General features: G+C 34.2%; 1 protein-coding gene across 2 annotated transcripts in view; it reads left to right on the forward strand.

Moving 5' to 3' along the window:
* The window catches only part of Cad99C (cadherin-99C), a 269,753-nt gene that overhangs the window by 108,825 nt on the left and 139,928 nt on the right, over positions 1 to 21,000 (forward strand). The window lies entirely within an intron of this gene.

Consider the following 21,000-nt stretch of genomic DNA (forward strand, 5'->3'; position numbering starts at 1 on the left):
TCCTCAATTAATCAGCCAAATTTTTTTCTCCCATTTTTAAAGTGCAGGACACTGAGCATAAAAATTCATTCAGGAGTTTTTTAAGCGGCCTGAGTTTTTACCTCATCAGCCCAAATATGTCGTGGCCCACCGAGATTTTCTCAGTAACTCAGTGGGTTGGTCTGGGCCTGTGCAGCCTCAAGTGTGCTGCCCATGATGCCTTTATTCTCCTGAAATTGTTATTCATTGTCGTCACACTTGGTAAGAGATTTGCCGTTTAAGCTGAAATGCCAGTTGATTTTTGTAAATTTGTTGTTTAATAGGTGCGCAAAAATGACAGTAAATTTGCGGTAGAAAAAACGCCGGCTAGAAACAACTAATTTTTATAAAAACAGTCATTTAAACAGCCATTTTTGACCAGCGAATGGCAGAATTTTTCATTTGCCGAATCTCCAGTTCTCGCAAGTGAAAAGTCGCCGGCTCAAATTGGCTACTTTATTAAAAACAGTCGTTTTAATCAGCTGTTTTTTATTCATCTACAGTGCACATGCACAATGGGTATTCACAACTTAGCTGCATGGTTAGAGAGTTAGATCGTCGAGTGGGAGTCCTGGGTTTGATCCCCACTCTGGCTAGAAATTTTTTGTAGATTTTAAGTTTTTATTCGACAATTTAATGCATTAGGTATTTAAACGGCCGTTTTAAGCAGCCAATTTTTCACCAGCGTTTTTTGTAATGGCAAATTTACTGTAATTTTCGCGCTGGCTTTTTTTTATCGACGAATCTATTGTCAAGTGGGATATCTTGGCCCAGGTACACAAATCCATCAACCATTTCAATTTCATCATCCTCCAGCTGGGTACATTTTTTATCATTTAGAAACCCATTGAACAATGAACATAGTCTTGATCTTCCCTTTATTAATTTTCAGTTCTACTTCTAGACATGCATCTCTCACCCAGTTCAGCATTCCCTGAAGTTTGTCCATATCCTGTGCTATCAGCACCACATCATCAGCATATAGCAAATGGGTCAATTATTCTCCAGAGATCTCCAGTCCTCCTTCTCCCCATAATATATCTCTGATGCTGTTATAGAATGTGATTGGGGTGAAAGGGCATCTCTCTGTCTTATTCCCTTTTTGAGCCTTATTTTTGCTGTTTCTCCATTGACTGTAATAGAAGCTGTGGCATTTCTATAGATATACTCAATCACATGTAGGTAAGCAGGATCCATTCCTATCTTTTCAAGAGCTGTCATCATAGACACCATTTTCAAAGAGCCAAATGCTTTTTCAAAATCAATGAATGCTAAACATAGGGACATTCTAAATTTGTTGGTTTTTTTAATGATCTGGCCCATAACATGAATATGGTCAATTATGCTTCTTCCCTTACGGAATCCTACTTGTTCATCTGGTTGGGCTTCATCAAGCTTTTCTGTCAGCCTTGTGGTAATTATCCTTGTGAATACTGAATAGTTTGTACATATTGGAAAGTAGGCTTATTGGACGATAGTTTTTTATACCTATCAGCTTTATCTCCTTTTTTATGAATCAAAACCACTTCAGCATCATTCCATTCATCTGGGATTTTTCCTTCTTCTGCACTGAAAAAAAAACAATAAAAATTACTATTTCAGTATAGTTAGTAACCAGATCCCATCCAAAAATAATAGTGATTTTTACTCAGCCAAAAAATACATTTTACCTATAGAATTAGGTAAACTTTATTACTTACATAGTAAAATTTACTAATCTCATAGTAAAATTTATTAATCTCATAGTCTGCCAGGTATTTGTTTATTTCATCTCCATGTTTAAACGTTTGGTGATATCATGTTCCCTTGTCAACTTTTCAGCAATTTCATCAATCCCCACTAATTTAGACCAACTCTCATGAACTCGGATTAATGTTTTGGGTACTTAGGTAACAATTTTACAAGTAATTCACTTTTTTCAATTCTTATCAACTTTTCATGTTTTTTTGAGGGAGGGCGGAAATAGCAGGTGAAAAAAATCACTACAGCAAAACTATGTCCTCCAAGCATGTACCCCGATACCTCATACCTTGTAATTCAAGACTTCATGCTACGAACTCAATTCCTTCACGTCCACTTTATAGACATACCTACCATGGTAATGATTATTTATTTGTATGCAAATATACCATCAAACAAGCTGGTGGCACTATTCGATGAATGATCAATCTACACAGCATTAAAAATATATCGCACCTACATTAATGATGATAGCAAATGGGCACATTGTGAAGATGCATGGGCCAATATACCTACTTCTCTTTATACACATCGTGTATTACGCAATCTAAGTACGTACCTATACGAAAAAGTAATAATTTAAAGAATTCATTAGTTAAAAAGCTAGAATACAGCCGTCTCGTAGGAACCGCTTTCTCTCTGAATTTTTGGTCCAGAGTAAGTGCATTTGAGATCGTGGCGCGGCGGTGGCTGCGGCATATGCTATGCTGGGATTTAAATGATAATCAAACGTTACGGTATTGATGATGTTTAGCCGAATAAACGTCCGGGGCATTTTTTTTTTTTTTTTTTTTGTTAATTGTTGATCGCTTATGGCGTTTAAGAGCCGGGCAACGTCTATCAGAAGTCATTAACGTTACTGTAATGCTCATTTATCTTAGCCTGTGTCGAGGCTTTAGACACTTTAATCTCAGGCCAACGTACACTAAGTAAATTTCCTCATATGCGTGGCCGATTAAATACGTAAGACGAAGAAGAGAAAAATACGGGGAAAAAAGCATCCAGTATTTTTAGGCTCTGTGGCGATATTCATTTTAGCGCGTGCTCGTTAATGAGCGAAAGAAAAGGAATTTCAATACCCCTTGCTTATAGTCGGCATTGCCGAAAAGATGTTGAAAAATACGCGTAGCTGTGGCTCGGCCATCGTCCATTGGTTGAGATTGAAGGTAGCCGCAGAGTATATGTACAGCATATACTCTGTATAGTCTGTCTCTGGATAGTACTCTGTACATCTTGTGTGGCCATAGAGCGAGATGCGTGTCCACTAGACGCGCCGCATCGTCTCTCAAGTCACGAAAATCGATTCACAATAAGAACGTCGTCGCGATGTTGATTCTGGTACATTAGACATGCTGCGAGACAATTATGAATGTATATGGTGGATTATTTATATGGAACGACGATGATGATGAAGGCGATACGATGCGATGTATTGGTTAATGGATATTATTTTGTCGTCGCGATTTTTCTTTATCCTGGACTAGACGAGTAGTCGCGTACGCGTCGTGCGTGCTGGTGCTGCGGCAAGTCTGCCATTTTTGTACGTGATCAAACCATCGTCGTGGTTGGCGAAATTACTATAGATAAACTAAGTTTCGGTTATTTTTTGGTGTTCGTACGAGAAACGAGCAAAGAACACTCTTAAAACATAGTCATCAACATGTAAATCCCCTAAATAACTTGAAAAACTCAGCGAAAATTTGGCAAAAAGTTGATGAAAGCTCACAAAATGCCAATTTAACTTACAAAAATTGACCAAGGTCGCGGAAAATCTAAGAAAATTCCTGCCAAAAGTTGATAATAAAAGTGTATAAAATTGGATGTTAGTTGATCTGCGTAAAAATATTGATTTCAGTTGAGGAAAATTAACCAAGTTGACTCTGAAGTTGATGAAAGTTGATGAAAGCTCACAAAAGATTAAAAAGTGAACCAAATTTGAAGAAGTACTGATTTTAGTTGAAGAAAATTTGTTTAAATTGAGGAAAATTGATCAAGTTGACACAAAATTAAATTTGGTATAAGTTGATGAAAGTTGAAAAAATCAGAGAAATGTCGACTAAAGTTGAAAAAATACTGATTTTAGCAGAGGAAAGTCGGTCAAAGTCGAAAAAAAATACGTAAAAGCTGATTTTCAAGTTGATCAAAGTTGGCAAAACTTGATGAAAATCAGTCGAAGTCGATCAAAAATTGACTTGGGAAAATCTGGTCAAAGTTTAGGAAAGTTAAGAAAGTTATTTGAAAAGCTTACAAAATTTCATATAAGTTCTCAAAACAGGGTATCTAACAGGTAGTGAAAGTAGTGAAAAAATAGTGATCTCAAAAATGGGTAGTAAAAGTAGTGAAAAAGTTGTATTCATTTGTATTTTTTTTTTTTTTTTTTAATATAATTTTGATTTTGTTGGAAACTTTCCAGTGAAAAATTTTGACTTTGTTAATTTTTATGTGTGTGTTGGAAAGAGGGGGGTCGAGTGGAGAACTTCCTGATTTGGTTGAAAAATGGTAGTGAAAAAAGTAGTGATTTTTTTCAATCAAAAAAAAAAAAAACGTTACTAGATACCATGATCAACTTCTGGTACCTAATTTTCAATTTATTGGGCGGGGGGAGGGGGTTCAATTTGACAAATTTCATGACACTTTCTGCAGCTTTAACAAATCATCATTCTATTTTGAGAATTTTCGATTAGTTCTTGGTATTTTTCAATAATCTAAGCAGTCTGTGTGCAACATTTTACCTAAATAAATGAGACACTTTCTAAAATGTTGGTCGTTTTCTAATGGTTTATATTGTGGGTGATTTTCACAATCAATTTTACAATTTTTATGATAATATTATGTATTTTATTTTTGTGAATATTCATTTCTAGCTCTTTATTAAACAAGGAGCTCGTCAGAATTTTTACATTGGCCTTCGACCATTATTATTTTATAGGATTGTATATCTGTCAATAATTTTATAACTAACCAACCCTCCTTAATTTTTCTTTGTTTCAGGTGAGTACAATTTCCTTCCAAAAATGATAGAATATATGTACGTAGAATATGAACTCGCGTATGACAATAAGTAAGTACTTAATTTTATAATCCTTATGAGAAAAGTTACGTAAATCACTTCTACGCTTGTGACCTTTTATTTTCAATGGAAAATCGATAAAAAATTCTATAAAATCACGGAATTTGAAAATCAGCTGAAGTAATTGTCCATCAGGTTTGAATTGAGGTGATCTGATCTTTCGAATACGAATTTGGAAACAGTAGATCAAATTTTTGAGTTCACGAACGATTTTGATTTTTAATGAATTTTTAAAAAATCAAACTTGGTTCAAAAATTGGGAAAAAATCAAAACTTCACTTAGTAAATAGACCAAGAGGGCTGAAATTTTGTGTGTGCCCTGTTTTCGATCCTACAAATCGAATGGAAACAGTTTCGAACCATTTTGAGTATGTGTGAAAAAAATCAAAGTTGCAAAAGAAAATGGGCCAAAGTCAACTTGGATAGTTTCAGAGTGGATGAAAGTTGATAAAAGCTGACTCTAAAATTGATGACAGAATCGCTTCCTAATCCTAGACACCCAGTATGCTAATCGATCGTTGACATTTCGGGTCATCCAGAAACCCCCATCACCATCAACTGTTACGATACACGTTTTTGCAACTTCGCACATGTGCTGCACACTCGTACCAACTTATGCGTTAATATGAAAAAAAAAAACTAGGTACCTATGTACTCATATCTACTTTACTTGCGCTAAATATTTTTTTTCTATACTTTTCTTCTCCTTCGAACGAGTTACTTTTGCATACAATCCCAATCCCACTCGATATCGTTTCCGTTCACCGTGTCTATTGAACAATGATTTATTTGAATACCGGTTCGATTATGGTGTCTTTTGCACTACCACCGTTGCTCTGCTGTGGTTAACGTTGGCAAAAACCTGACGTAAAACTTGTACGTAGCTTTCTGGGAGGCACATGGAATGTGACCATTGTGATTAATTGCATTCGACATGTACGCAGCAAAACCAATACTCATACGAGTACTTACACTTACTCATTCCAATATACTAGAAGAGAGAAGTAAGTACATAAAAAACAAAATCAAAAGTAAAAGGAGACAATCGTCTATAAATGGTGCTTCGAGATGATACGTGACCGATACTGTTTGATTTCCAATGATTGATATATCGAGACAGACGACCACGATCGATGCTCTTCCAATGAATTAAATAATTACTAAATAATTAAATAATTTACCATTTACGTAGCTGGTTAATCGGTTCGTTGCGCGCGTCTAACACTTGTTTCCGAACGTCTAGGCGATACTAAATAGGTCTTCGTGTGTAGTACGAGTACTCGTATTATCGCTGTTTTTATGGTTGTTGTCTCGAGATCAGCAGTACCATTGGTGAGCAGCTTCATAAGGAAGTGCCAAGATCGATCGATGTCTGTATTAGAGCTCGAAGTTGTCAATGAATTAGGTGAGAAAGTTATTCGTGAGAGAAGCATTCAAGTTGTCCGATTCCGATTTGAATGGGACTGAAATTTTTGAAAAAAGTATGGTCAGAAACCTCCATAACCTTAATTTCAGATGCCCAAATTGATTGTTTGATTTTTGTATTTTGGATGATTTATACCCCTTGAAAAAAAAAAGTGTATACTTATTTAGAAAAAATGATGGAAATTATTACTGAACCTGATGTAAACTTCTCCAAACTGAATTTTTTACCATTTCTGATCTTTCTAGAGCCTCTAGCGCGATTTTAAATCTCTCCAGAATTTCAAAATTTTCTCAGAAGAAAATAATATAAAACAACTTTGGCCACCTGAAAATTGACTTGTGACTTATGTTGGACCTAATTGACGAGTTTTAAAAATTTTCTATTCATAGAAAAATTCTTGTAATTTTACACGAATAGCTGTAAGTATCTTAATTTTTCCAAAAAAAAAAAAAAGGGTAACATTGTTTACTAAATAAGTTCAAAAAAGACGAGAGCCAAGCATTTTAATGCAAGAAAAAAAAAGTAGAAAAAATCTAGAACACTTTATTAAAACATTTTAATGCAGGAAAAAATCAGAAAAAGCTAAAACACTTCATAAAAAACCTGAAAAAATTCTCTTTGACATTTACTGGCAAAAAATGGTACTGTTTTCAAATTTTTGTGAGAAAAGTGAGACTACTCGTATTTTGCAAATTTTTAGTAATTAAGCAAAATTTCTGACAATTTTCGACAATTTCTGTCAAAAAAACAAGATTTTGACTATTGCAAAAGGCAACTTTTGACAAAAAAGCATGACTTCTGAGCAATTTTTGAAACAAATAGAGATCTCTTGAGATTTTTCGCAACAAGTGGCAATTTTTGGTAAAAGTTGTAGCTTGTTTGCAAAAAATTTCAAATATTTCATGTTTCTTTTGAAAAAACTGATCAAAAGGCTTACTTTGTTGCCAAAAGTCGTAAAAAAAAAACTATTGTCATTGTCTCGTTTTTAAAAAACATTTCGAAGAAAAAAGTCACGTTTTTTTTTTACCAATGATGAAGTTACAAAGTTTCATCACTTTTTCGACAAAAATTGCAAAAAAATATCATTTTTAGCAAGTAATTTCCAAAAGGTCTTGTTTTTTGACATAAATTCTCACATTTTACCAAATTGTTGAAAAATCTTGGTTTTTTACCTAAAAATACCAAAAAGTCTAATTTTTGCTGAAAATTTCCAACATGTTTCAACTTGACGCATCTTTTGGAAGAATGAGAACGTTGGCAAAAAAAACAATAATTTTTAGCAATTTTTGGCAATAAACGAGATTTTTTAAACGTGCAATTTCGGGAGAATTTCAGGAAATTTTTGGCAAAAAAGTGAGAGTGACAATAAATTGACGAAATGCAAGACTTCAACTTTTTCTGCAAAAAACTGCAACTTTTGGCAATTTTCAGCGAAAAAACAATATTTTTTGGAAATTTTTTGGGGAAAAAGTGATGAACAAGACTGTTTGGTAATTAGTGGCAAAAACCTGAGGTTTTTGCAATTTTTGTCAAAAAAGTTGGACCATCTTGTAGCTATTTGATAAAAAGCAAGACGTTTTGGCAATTTTTGACATCATTGCGAGAACTAAACTTTTTGATACTCAATTTTAGGGGGACGTTAGATTTTTTATCAATTTCGCTAAAAAGCGGGGTTTTTGCAGAGTTTTGCAAAAAACAAGATGTTCACAATTTTAGCAAAATGCAGGAATTTTTGACAATTTTTGCCAAAAAAAAGGTGATGTTTTTGGCAGTTTTTGTCAAGAAATCAATACTTTTATCTACTTTTGAGGCAATTTATTAGCAAAAAAAGCGTGATTTTGTGGAAAATGAAACTTTTTGACGATTCTTATCAAAAAACCAATACGTTTATCTATTTTTGGCAATTCCGGAAAATTATTGGAAATTTTGGAAAAACGAGACTGTTTGGAATTTTTTTTGCAAGAAACCACAATTTTTAGCAAGAAACGATCGGTTTTTTGGCAACTCGAAAAATCCAGTATCTCTTACTATATGTTTTGACAAAAAGCGCAACTTTGACAACGGCTGGGCTTCATATCCATAACGCTGAAAATGACAGTGTAGCCAGTAGAAAAAGAATGAAAAAGTGCATACTTTTGCATAATTATATATTTACAATGGATATTTTCAGCATTTTTTTGTTGTTATTTTTTACTTTATTTTCTTAAATATGGGCCGAAATTAGGAAAAATTTGATTTTTGAAATGGAAAAAAAATAACAAAAAGTAAATTAAATTTTTGTTTTTTAGATCGATTTAATTAAAAAAATTTTCATCATAGAAAATGGGTCAAAATTGAAAAATTGACCAAAAATTCAAAAATCGAATTCAGAATCTAGAATTTGGTTCAATAATGTATTTCTGTATCATCTTTCGACCTTTTCCGGTTCAAAAACTGTTCTGCTAGTTGGAATACCTCCCACATTGGCAATGCAATTACCACTCATCTCTCTCTTTAAAAAAAAAACCATTAACTCGATGCACAGCTGCACCAGAATACTCCAGTTTTTCAACCCAATTTATGGAGAAAAAAAAATTGCATAGGTAGCCACATAGCACCGTACACATCACACAGACATTAGACAGAGAAGAGTAAACCCTACGTAAGTAGTTTGGATATTGACTCGTGATCGTCTCCGAGGAGAGTAATCTTTTCGCGTCATAAATACCACAAAAAACGGGAAATAGTAAAATCTTCGAAATTAAATATCCGTACGATACCGCTAACTCATACCAAAGAATCGTGACTTGACAAAAAATAACGTAGCACCAAACAGATCAATACCGTTAGTAGTGACCTCGGTACCTATACCTATACCTAGGTGTACTTTAAAGAATAAAAAATTATCAGCAATAATTTCAGCGAATAAGGAATATACCAAGTTTGACAAAAAAGAAAAAAGAAATAAAATAAAAACACTAAGAAAAGACCATATATAAAATAATTATTAGTATACGACCGCGGTTAGGCAATTTAAAATGCAAATAGTGCCTATTCGATGTATTGGAAAAGGAAAACTGCAATCGTACATGTTTATTGGCGATTCAAATGTCCACTCGGGATATCATTAGGAGAGCAAACAGCATCAGATTTATACATAATACGCGTACCTACCTATAGTAAAACGGCACACGGCATTTCAATTGCAAAATGTACACCTATTATCAATGTGAATAGCATCGCTATTCGCTATTATAAAATGCGAATATATGTATGATGGCATGTTGCAAAAAAAGAAGAGAGAAAAAACAACAAGCTTACTGTAATACCGCCACAGGTCACTACTGTCCGAGTCCGAGTCGCGTCTTCGCGGATACAATAATATAAGTAATCAGTTACGACAATAATACTCACCGTTATTTTCCCTTTTGTACGTTTATATAAACATCAGATGGCATGTTTATTAGATTAAAATCAATATGTAATCATCGATGCAATCAAACACCAATTTTCTCGTCGTCGCCGGCGCTACCGCAACAATCGTGTTTACCATTCCGATGTCGCTCTTCGGTCTTCGGAAGCCGCCGCGTCGACGTGACAATTCGTGTTTCATTGTGAATTTTTTCAAACTTACCTTACGTATAGACATGTCGTTGAAACAAAACAATTTTTTGAATTTCAAACTACCTACGAGTAGGTATATCAATAGGTATCTCTATCTGCATAATATTACATTGTTCGCGGTATTTCCATCGCTCGGTTTCATATTTTCAAAGCTATGCAAACAATCGACTGATACCTACTCGATCGCGAACTGAAGCAGGTGGAACTCCCCCTTGTTTTCATCGTACGTGACGAATGACGATGCTCTTACAGTGGGTTGGTAAACTGACAAAGTAAGAGGTACTGAAGCGTTCATCGGGCATATGAGGGTGATATGAAAATAAATTCGAGGGCTGCGAGCTCGTAAAAGTCGAGCTGTTCAAAAATGTGAAGCAGTGAGAATTTTAAAAACCTAATTTCTAAAGAAAGTGCTCATTGCTTACCCGAATGAAATGTTGCACAAGTAGTGTTCTCAAAGGGGTAAGATGCACCCCTTACTCGATTTTTCTTAAACGCGTCTGATGTTGGAAAATGATCAAATTCGAAAAAGTTCTCAAATTTTATTGAATTTGAAAGTATTTGTAAATTTTGATACACTTGACTTTTAGAGACGAGAAAAAATTAATTATTTAATGAAAATTATCAACTTAAAAAATTAAAGAAGCTAAAGGCAATGAGCGATTGACAATTTAGGGAACCCTGGAAAATGCATTCGCTCATCTAGAGCTCTAAATTTCAGAGAAACAGGTACATGTCATTGTACATATTTGTTTGCTTTAAAAAGTTGCACCAAAAACCATGGTCACGAGTTCGGTTTTTAGGAAATTCGGAAACACTTTTTCCTTGATCAATTTCCAGATGAGGCAGATTTCAATATAATGCGTTGACATATTGTTCGCGAATCGTCTGCGAACACCTCTGACCAGTTCCCACTCCCCAACAAATGAATCTTCATGATTCAATAAAATTGGAGTTCGCAGTTAAACATTCAATTCGTTCGCAGATGATTCACCAACAATTGATCAATTCGTTCGTGCATGATTCACTCAAAATTAAATATTTCGTTTGCGAACGATTCGCTAAAAAAGTATTCAATTCGTTCGCGAATGATTCACCAACAGTTAATCAATTCGTTTGTGAATGATTCACTAAAAAATTATTCAATTCATTCGCGAATGATTCATCAACAATTAATCAATTCGTTCGTGCATGATTCAATAGAAATAAAATAATATGACTCACTTTTCTTCAAATAAAATCTTTTACATACAAATTGATTCACTTTTTTTGAAACATTTGTGTTGCAATTGATCTCTTTACCTACAACCGAATCGAATCGTTTACGAATGATTAGTGATTAATTAAATAAATTGATTGATTTCTGGGTGACTCATTCGCGAACGTATCAATTAATTTACGATTGATTCAGTTTTTGTGAAACTGTTGTGTATGAATTGATCTGTTTTCGAGCGAAGTGAATCGAATCGAATCATTCGCAACCGATTGGTGATTGAACAAATTGATTGATTTCTGGGTGAATCATTCGCGAACGAAATATTCAATTTTTAGTGAATCATTCGCGAACGAATTGATAGATTGTTGGTGAATCGTTCGCGAACGAATTGAATAATTTTTTAGTGAATCATTCGCGAACGAATTGAGTAATTTTTTAGTGAATCATTCACGAACGAATTGATCAACTGTTGGTGAATCATTCGCGAACGAAATTTTCGATTTTTAGTGAATTATACACGATCGAATTGATCAATTTTCGGTGAATCATTCGCGAACGAATGGAATAATTTTTTAGTGAATCATTCACGAACGAATTGATTAATTGTTGGTGAATCATTCGCGAACGAATTGAATAAATTTTTAGTGAATCATTTACGAACGAATTGATCAATTGTTGGTGAATCATTCGTGAACGAATCGAATAATTTTTTAGTGAATCATTCGAGAACGAAATATTCAATTTTTAGTGAATCATTCACGAACGAAATTTTTGATTTTTACTGAATTATGCACGATTGAATTGATCAATTTTTGGTGAATCATTCGCGAACGAATTGAATAATTTTTTAGTGAAACATTCACGTACCTACGAACGAATTGATTAATTGTTGTTGAATCATTCGCGAACGAATTGAGTAAATTTTTAGTGACTCGTTCGTGAACGAATTGATTTGTATAAGTGACTCGTTGAATCGATTCGTAAATTAATGAATTGATCAATTCGTTGGAGAATGATTCGTTAAAAATGAATCTAGTCGTTCGCGATTAGTTCTTTCAAAAATTTCCAGTGTTGTAGGTGCCTATCGCCCATTTGGAAACATTGGAGACGTTTTTATTGAAAATTTGGTCCCGAAAAATCTCACTAACGTCGAAATTGGGATCCTCAAATACATTGGTAAATGAAATATGGTATAGAAAATATTTCCAGAGCTTTTGCAGGCCAATTGTACCTACATTTCGGAATTTCGAGGAAGTTTTATTGATAACATCGAGCCACCAAAAAGTACTAAATATTCTCCTACATCTTCTAAAATAGGTAAATGACTAAAATGAACCAAGAAACTGAAAAAAGTTTTCAGAAATACAAAATGGGTTTAGATTTTAATATTTTTACATTAATTGAATTTCTCAAAATTTTAATCCATGAGGGTGAGAGGGCAAAGTTAAGGTCTAAAAGTAAAATAATCCAAAAAATTCAATTTTTTCAAATTTTGAATTTTAATCCCAGCTAAACATCTCGGTCAAGAATCGATCATGATGATTTATTTGCGATCATTGAACGCATTCATGTTCGTTCGCGTTTGAAGTGAAAAATCCATCAAAAGTAGATTACTCGATCAAGAAATCGATTCATTCATTCATTCTCAATTTTCGATCTTGTAAGACTGATCGTGTTCAAAATGGAAAATTAATTTTCGCTTCAAAAACAGATCTTTTGATCAATTTCGATTTTCGAATGCATGTGATCGATCATGGTTCATGGTGGCAATTATTAATCGTTTTTTTCTAGTTTCACTTCATCTTTGATTTTATTTGACAAATAATAGTCTGATAAGTATGTTTTCCTTTTCAAGAAGAAATCTATTTTTCGGATCGATTTAGATCATAGGAAAGAATGGCGATCAATTTTCAAATTTATCTACGCTTCGGTTTGAAAAAATTTATCAAAATTAAAATTCATTTTTTTTTGGTCAAAAATCTATGACAATCAAAATTATTTTCCACGCTTCAACAATTCATTTTTTTCGATTGAAACAAATCCAAAAAACTACCATAGAACAGAGTTCATTTTAGGAGTGATTTTTCAATTTCGATTTTGATTTTTAAAAGTAAATTCTGAGCTGATTCTCCGATTTCTTATGGTCGATTTTTGAAAGATGTGCCGAGGAAAAACGGAAAAAATTTTTTAAATCGAAAGCTGTCAACGAGTAGGAAACTATAATTATGTTGTAGAGTTGATTTTGACTTTTGAGGCCGAAAATATTGGGTGGTTGAGCTAAAATCAAAACAGAAACAGTTTTGGGGAACAACATATGCTCCAGAAAACGAATTTTAAAATTGTTGTACCCCCCTCTCATCACTAATTTGAACAATTTTGTACAATTTTCAAGTACTTCTAGGAAAAATTTGAATAATCTTTCTGATATTTTTTTTTGTTTTGATTTTCAACAATTTCAATTCTATACAACGAAGCTGAACAGCAACAGAAATGGGAAAACTCACCTCTAAAAATTAACCCAAGCTTCTCAACAGCATTAAAAATCAATCCAAAGATCACCATCTTTCATTTACCTACTGATTAACAATACCGAGTACATATCCACAGCACCGATCAGATCCGCAATGACACCTCAGCAATCGACAGGGGACTCAAACCGAGCATCACTTTCATACACAAACACATGTGAAGCTCTTAATCCTACGATAGATCACTCTGTAAAAATCTCTGGAAGAAAATATTAAGCGCTGAAAGCAATATGGACATCGCGCATTAATCTTGATTATAATTGAAAAATTAAAATATAACCGTGTACGAGTAATTTTTTGCTTTTTGGCTTTCACTACATCTCTCAACAGATAAAATATCAGAGTACCCTATACGAATACGATCCACGATGAATTTAAAATTCGCGTTTATACGTATCAATTTTATATTTATAGGTAATTTATGGCGTACAATGATAAATAAACTGGTCTTGGCGAGATGGATTTTTTCGAACTAGCCGCGTTCGGCGTTAAAATCGATTACCATAGAAATTAAAAATCGACGACGGTGATTGATTTGAAGTAATTTGTCCGAAATCCTACGCGACCATATCGTAAATTTTTATTGAATATTGCTACGTTATGTTTAATTTTAAATGCTACCGAAACTTGGGCATGTGTACGAGTATACGTCTGCGTATTCGGTGTAGGCTACGAGTGCCTACGAGGATATTATGACAAATCATAGATTTACTGTAGATATGTATAATATAAACCTATAGACCTACACACAATTTCACGAAAACTTACGTACCTGTGTAGGCAGGTCAACGAATCATGTCCTATGGTTAAACGACCATCGTAAAGTTTATCTAACGATGATGAGGACGCGGGTAGGACTAGCGAGAGATATTTTTTTCTTCGTCTATGCGAAAATTACTCATTGGATGGACACGGGACGAAGCAGGGAAGCCGTGGATGAGTTTTACATATTACAATGTGTCCATCTGTGTACACTTTTTCGACGTGATTATTACGTGATCGCGGTGGCGGTGCGGCGGTGGTGTTGTCGAATGGGTTTAATTATAGCCGCGAAAAAGTTTTAGATTGTATTGATAAGAGGTAGCGATTTATCAGCACCTAGACTAGGTGGGTTTGCTAATGGCGCGTTTGTTGTTGAAAGCGATACAACTCGAACAGCTTTGAAGATTAGAAACCACAGCGGGATAATAATTAATGTTGTAATTAGAACACTTCCAATGTACTCTATTGGACCGAGAACTGAGAAGTGAGAATCGAGCGAAGGGCGGAGCTGAGCGAGGAGTATACTTTCTGATGAATGATACGCGAGCTCCTCTAAAATGACGTCCAATTGCGAAATTCTAGATACTATTTTCGAGCGCGTTTATCGATTAACGATGAAGAGGAAGAGTTCTTCTAAAAGCTTAAAAGTCCCCTTCTACCATATTCTCACTCCATCTCGGTATCTCTCAGCGCAGCCGCTCGATACGTTAAATGGAAAAATGAACGCGATCGTGCGGTTTGGTAGCTCGAAGCATCTAAGTGAAGTATTGTTCTTTCAGTACCGCATCCATTATGAGTTAATATATGCGGATAAGGTGATATATGGCGACCATAATATACACTGTTGAAAAAAAAAACACCTATACCGGTATGTTTATATGGTTAAGGTCGATTTCTGATTGTCTATTGATTAGGTGTTAATTCTCTTACGAAATAACTCGCCCTTTTAATACGTGTACCGTTGAGTGTATAATGCAAGTGCATAGGTAAAATAATGTATTACCGCGCAGATATCCGTACGTTCACTTTAAATACAGCATTTACAAGGCGACCGGCGAGTCCTGAGTATTGACCAAGGTATGCGTATAATTAGGTGTCCTGTGAATGTACCAAGTTCTTTACGTATCTTTGCCTACTTGAATGTAAGCTGGCCATCGGAGATCCAATTACGAATCTTCTGCGATAGGCACCTTCAATTCAACCTTTGCCCTCAGCCCAAAGGAAACCCATCTAATAAAGGGTGTCTGTCGAGGAATCCGCCTTCGATCTGAAACCCTAATTACCAAAATTTTAGCAGCTTTCGTCGATTTTTGCAGAATTTTTGAAAATCCAAAATTCACCATTTTTGGTGATTTACACTTTTCTTCAAATACTTCGGTAACTAAGTAAGTACCTCGATTTTTTTTGTTGAAAATTTTGGGACATATTTTTTCTACTTCAATGAGTTCCTATGAGGTCATCTGTGAATTATGAAATTTTTTTCTTTTCTTACTCACTCTACTGAACAGGCCTATACACCGAAAAGTGCAAAAAAAACAACGTATTCACTGGTTTGCAATGTTTAAATCAATATTTTATTTTTATTATATATCTAGTAGAAGTAGACAGTACCTACCTACCTCCTGTGCGAACGCAGTAGTAGGTTTATGTTGTAGACTACAGGGTGCCCAGAAATATTGTGAACCCCTAAAAAACTTGTTCTGCTAAATGTTCCGGTTGATCACAGTGAATGATAATAATGATAGCGCATGATTGGTTGTTAGACTGAGGTGATAACATTCCACCAATCATACGCATCAATTTCGCATTGCCAACCTACATTTTTAATAAAAAACTTTCTTAGGGGTTCACGATATTTCTGGGCACCCTGTAGAGGTAATGTAGGAAGGTGCATGTTTTTATGAAATATTGCTTACAACTAATTAAGTATGTAAGTATTTGTACAGGATGTAAGTACTATACGCATGATCATTATGTTATTAGGCATTTTCGTTAATATTCATTTGAAATGTTAAATACCTAAGCTACGAAATGCTCACAGTCGTAGTGAGCTCCTCCAATCAATTCATTTATGGTGCTTGAGCTTATATTTTTCGCATTCGGGTTAATCTTCTTCCTCTTCTTCACCTTCTGGACAAAACTCGCCTGGACAAGCATCACAGAGACACTTGATAAGCCGGATTGGGTCCTTAATGAGTTTGTTATACTTTCCATCACATATATCAACAACCTCTCCTTTAGTACTCTCTGTCCCGTTTTTAGCCGTACATTTGACTTTCCTTTCCTCTTCATCTGTTTTTGTTGAAATATACTGTAAAGAAATCAGTACTACTACTGCACCGATGAAGAAGAAATTTTGCAGTTTCATTTTCACTCTAAGTACGCTTGTGACTGACGCGGAAGGAAACGGAAGAAAAAGAAACTGTAATAAAACGAATTTTCTACACGTTCTGTTGTTTCAGTTATGTACTTGCAGTACTTACCTATTACACCTTCTGCTCAAACTGAAAAATCCTTCTCTCAATCGGTCTATTTATATTTTATGCCAACCGAAGTAATGTCGCAAAAAGTAACGTAGCACTGATTTACGATGGTGCATTTTTTATCCAAGTTGGTGATAATGAATTTGTGATTTTGTTTTTCATTACAAAGTGATAAAAAGTAAAGTAAAGTAAAGTAAATTAAATTTTTACTTAAATAGTTATTCGTACATGGTGCAGTTTTCCTTAATACCTATACTGATAAGGAGGAAAATATGTCAAAAATTCGAGCTTTTTGAATAATAACTTGATGAAATAAATGCTAAACAAGTCCAAATTTGCTGACATGTGCTGAAAATATTATGCAACAGCTCCTACGTTGTAGGTAAACAGTATGATGTTTTTCACCTTGAAATAAAATGTGAATTTTACAAGAGTCGTAATCAAATAATATTTCTACAGGGAAAAATATTTTTTACGGTCACTTTTCTTTTTCAAAAATGGCACAGGAATTGCAAAGGGTATTCCCAGGTAAGATAGGAGAAATGGTCTTGTTCCCAGATTTGGAAAATTATAATGGATTATTGTTGGGTATGTATGTAATGTACCTACCTCTAAAAAATTTTTTGAGCGGAGTTTCTGCCCCCCACCCACCCCCTTGGACAGTATGCGAGAAAAATTCTGTATGCATGAGTAGCGGGGAGAAAATTCTGGTACCACGCGGAATGTGTAGGGGAAGCACTGACCTTTCAACACAATTTTTTTCAAAATTTTAAAACTCAAAATCAGTAATAATTGCGGAAAGTACAAATTACGACTTCAATTCCAATTTTCAAAAATTTTAACAAAATCTTTTTTAAATCCAAAAAGTACCATACACACGTGTTCAACAAATCTTACCAAAATTCAAAAACTTTGAAAAAATCTCAAAATTGTACCAAATAGTGATCTACTAGTAAAAATAAAATTCGTTCCAGATAAAGATTAATTCGGCTAACAACAAGATTTTATTGATTAAAACAAGAATTTTTTAGATAACTTGTTAAAAGAAAGGTATTTGCCCATTTGTCAAGAAGTAACTTCGTTACAATTTTGACATGAACTAGATTTTTTTGACAATTTAGGAAAAAACAAAACTTTGCAGACAATTTTGGCAAGAAACATTGTAGTGGGAGAAAAATACACAGCTTTCTCCCACTTAAGTGGGAGAAAAATATTTTTATCTGTCACCTATACTGGGAGAAATAGCGAACAGTCTGATGCTGTTTCCAATAATCATATTCCCTACTGCTTCGAGCCTTTCGATCATGAAGCTGAATTCGTACAACCAGAAGTCTCTGAATATAAAATCCCATCTGAAGATTTCGACATTCAAGTTGAACCCATACGCGGAATTTTGAGAATCAAAAACTGCAAATTTTACTTTTCCATTTATATATGGTAGTTTTTGAAATTTTCCGTCAATTTCTCCCTCCACAACATAACAAGATTAGGATAATTTTGACAAAAGCAGGAATATTCAAAATTTTGGCTACTACATATAACAAGGCTTTTTGGTAGAGCCCTGCGTCAATGACGACATGATTGGTGGTGACTATGGTAAGCACAGCACCGTGGCTGGCGGTAGAGATGATCAGCCAAAGTTTTTGGCGGCTGCAAAAATGTTACTCAGCAGCAGCTCAGCCAGATAAAAACTGAAATTATGCAGTAATTTTTCGTAAATTATAAAATTACTCCAAAATGCCAATTTGTATGCAAAATTAAATTCAACTTCTTAAAATACCTACTTAATAATTCTTTTTTGAGCTGAGAAGAGAGACAATTTCAGTACTGCGTGGCAATAATGAAAAGTTTTGCCTCTGCCTCTTGAAAAAAGCAAAATTTGTGAAAAATCGCCCTGAAATTTGCCATTTGAGTGAGTTAAGCTGGCTTAGCCGAGCAGATTATTCAGTGGTGGCTGCGGTGGCTGAAGAAATTTTTGAAATGGCTGTGGTGGCTTTAAAAATACAGCTATAAAACATCTTCTATGAAGTCATCATTGCATCTTACAAGCAAAATGGGATTTATAATAGTAAAAGTTGCTTATTATTATAACAGTTAGAGTCCGTGCAATTTATTTCGGCGGCTGAGCGTTCAAAATCGCGTATGCGGGAACCAATGAGAAGCACGTGTTGGCATTTTTGGCTGCTAACTCGGGGCTCTCGTATGTTTCCGCTTATGAGTTACAAAGTTGCACACGCACACCCGCCAAAATAAATTGCACAGGCTCTAATGTTATAAATCGCTTTGTTATTAAAATCATTCGGTCCCGATCTTTTACATTTCATTAAGTACATTGAAATTCCATTGGTTGTTGTAATTGAAGCATCGGATAGTGTTATAACTTTTAACTGATTTTAATGCGTTTTTTCGCATTTTGATATAGTTTTTATATGTTTTTAACACTTTTTCACCCAGTTTTTGCCTAATTTTTCTGAAATTTCAGACTTTTTTTGTGATTGACATCGTTTTTAATACTTTTTCATAACTTTTTGAAGTTTTAACCTATTTTCAAAACTTTTTTTCACAATTTTTGCAAAATTTTAGTTCAATGACTACTTATTTAGTATAAAATTGATCATGTGAAAATTTCTGGCATCAGTTTGTGTTATAAGTCGCTTAATGTTATTAAATTGGGCTGGGACAAATGTTTTAACATTAAGGGACTTTTACTACTATGAAAAACCAAAAAAAAAGGTGAAACACAACGAAAAATGGTGAAACGATAAAGTAGGTAAAACGAAATAAAAACGAAAAAAGGGGGGACAATACGTTCTGCTCGCAAAATATCCAGGAAAATTCGTTTTCAAAACGCTATTTTTAAAACGTTTTGTTTTCCTCATAACGTTATTATCTTGTTCCATATTTCGTTTCGTTTTCATTTCGTTTTCGTTTCATTTTGCTTTTTTATAACGTTTTATGAAAAGAACTCATTTCTTTTTGCCATTACTGTATTTGCCTCTTTTTAGAAATGAAATTTCTAAATTTATGTAACACAGCAGGGATTGTAAAATCTTTTCCATTGTTCAATTTTGAAAAATAAATTTTGATTTTTCAAAAATTAGATAAACAATGGGAAATGTTTTTACAACCCCTGCGGTGTTACATAAATTATTTTTGAAATTCAACTGATGCCGGCTTCACTTTTGATATGGCCTTTACCTCTTTTTATTCTTTTTTTGGCACAAATTTTCGTAATTAATTGCAATTACTCAAGAAGCTACTTGAGTACTGTAATTGCAATTATAATCACTGCGTTCCATGCCCCACGTTAGGCCACATCTACGTATGGAACTTTCAAAAAAATCAGCCCATTCATCTAAGAGAACATTCGAGTCAAAGAATTTTTCAACTTTCAGACTAAAACTAGGGTAATAGTGAAAAAAAATAAAATAAGTTGGTTGGTCGTTCCAAATTGCAAGCGAGGGGGCGCGGGCGTTCCCATAGGGAATATGTTTACTTTGAGCATAACATCATCAAGATTGGAAAAATTGAGATGATTGTCATTTCCGCGCCCAATCTATGGCTCCCCTCCCCCCTCCTACCGAAGAAATATTCAACGAAAAATTGCCCCTTTGCAAATGCGATGCATATTTAGCACATTCTGAAACTTTTGGTCGAACTTAATTTTTTGAACTGATATTTTCAGGATCTCCTTTTCTAGTGACAAGAAGTCGATTCATGTGTTGGAAAGTGAATGAGGAAATTTAAGCTCTCAAAATGAGAGTGATCCTTATTAAATTAGACAAATGACCACTGGAGCCAAAAATTTGAACTTGAAATGTTGAATTATTTCAATAAATTCCCAAAATTCCCTAGTGGAATGATCATTATGGAAAAAAATGGCCAAGGAAGATAATTAATCAAAAAACTGTAGAAGTGCCTAGTACATATGAAAATCGGACAACTTTCAGATGTCAAAGGTCGTTGCAATATTTCTCGATTTTTTTGAATAACAATCGAAGTTTTGTCGTGTTTTATTTCGTTTTATGGCATTATTATTTTTGATCATTTCACATTTGGTTACGATAATTAATGGTTCCAGTTTCTTTCTTTTTTTTTTTTTTTTTTACAAATTTGAGAACTCAATACCTATTTTAAATTTATTTGAGCTCCATTGA

Source organism: Planococcus citri, chromosome 1 (assembly GCF_950023065.1).
Source record: "Planococcus citri chromosome 1, ihPlaCitr1.1, whole genome shotgun sequence".
NCBI lineage: Eukaryota > Metazoa > Arthropoda > Insecta > Hemiptera > Pseudococcidae > Planococcus > Planococcus citri.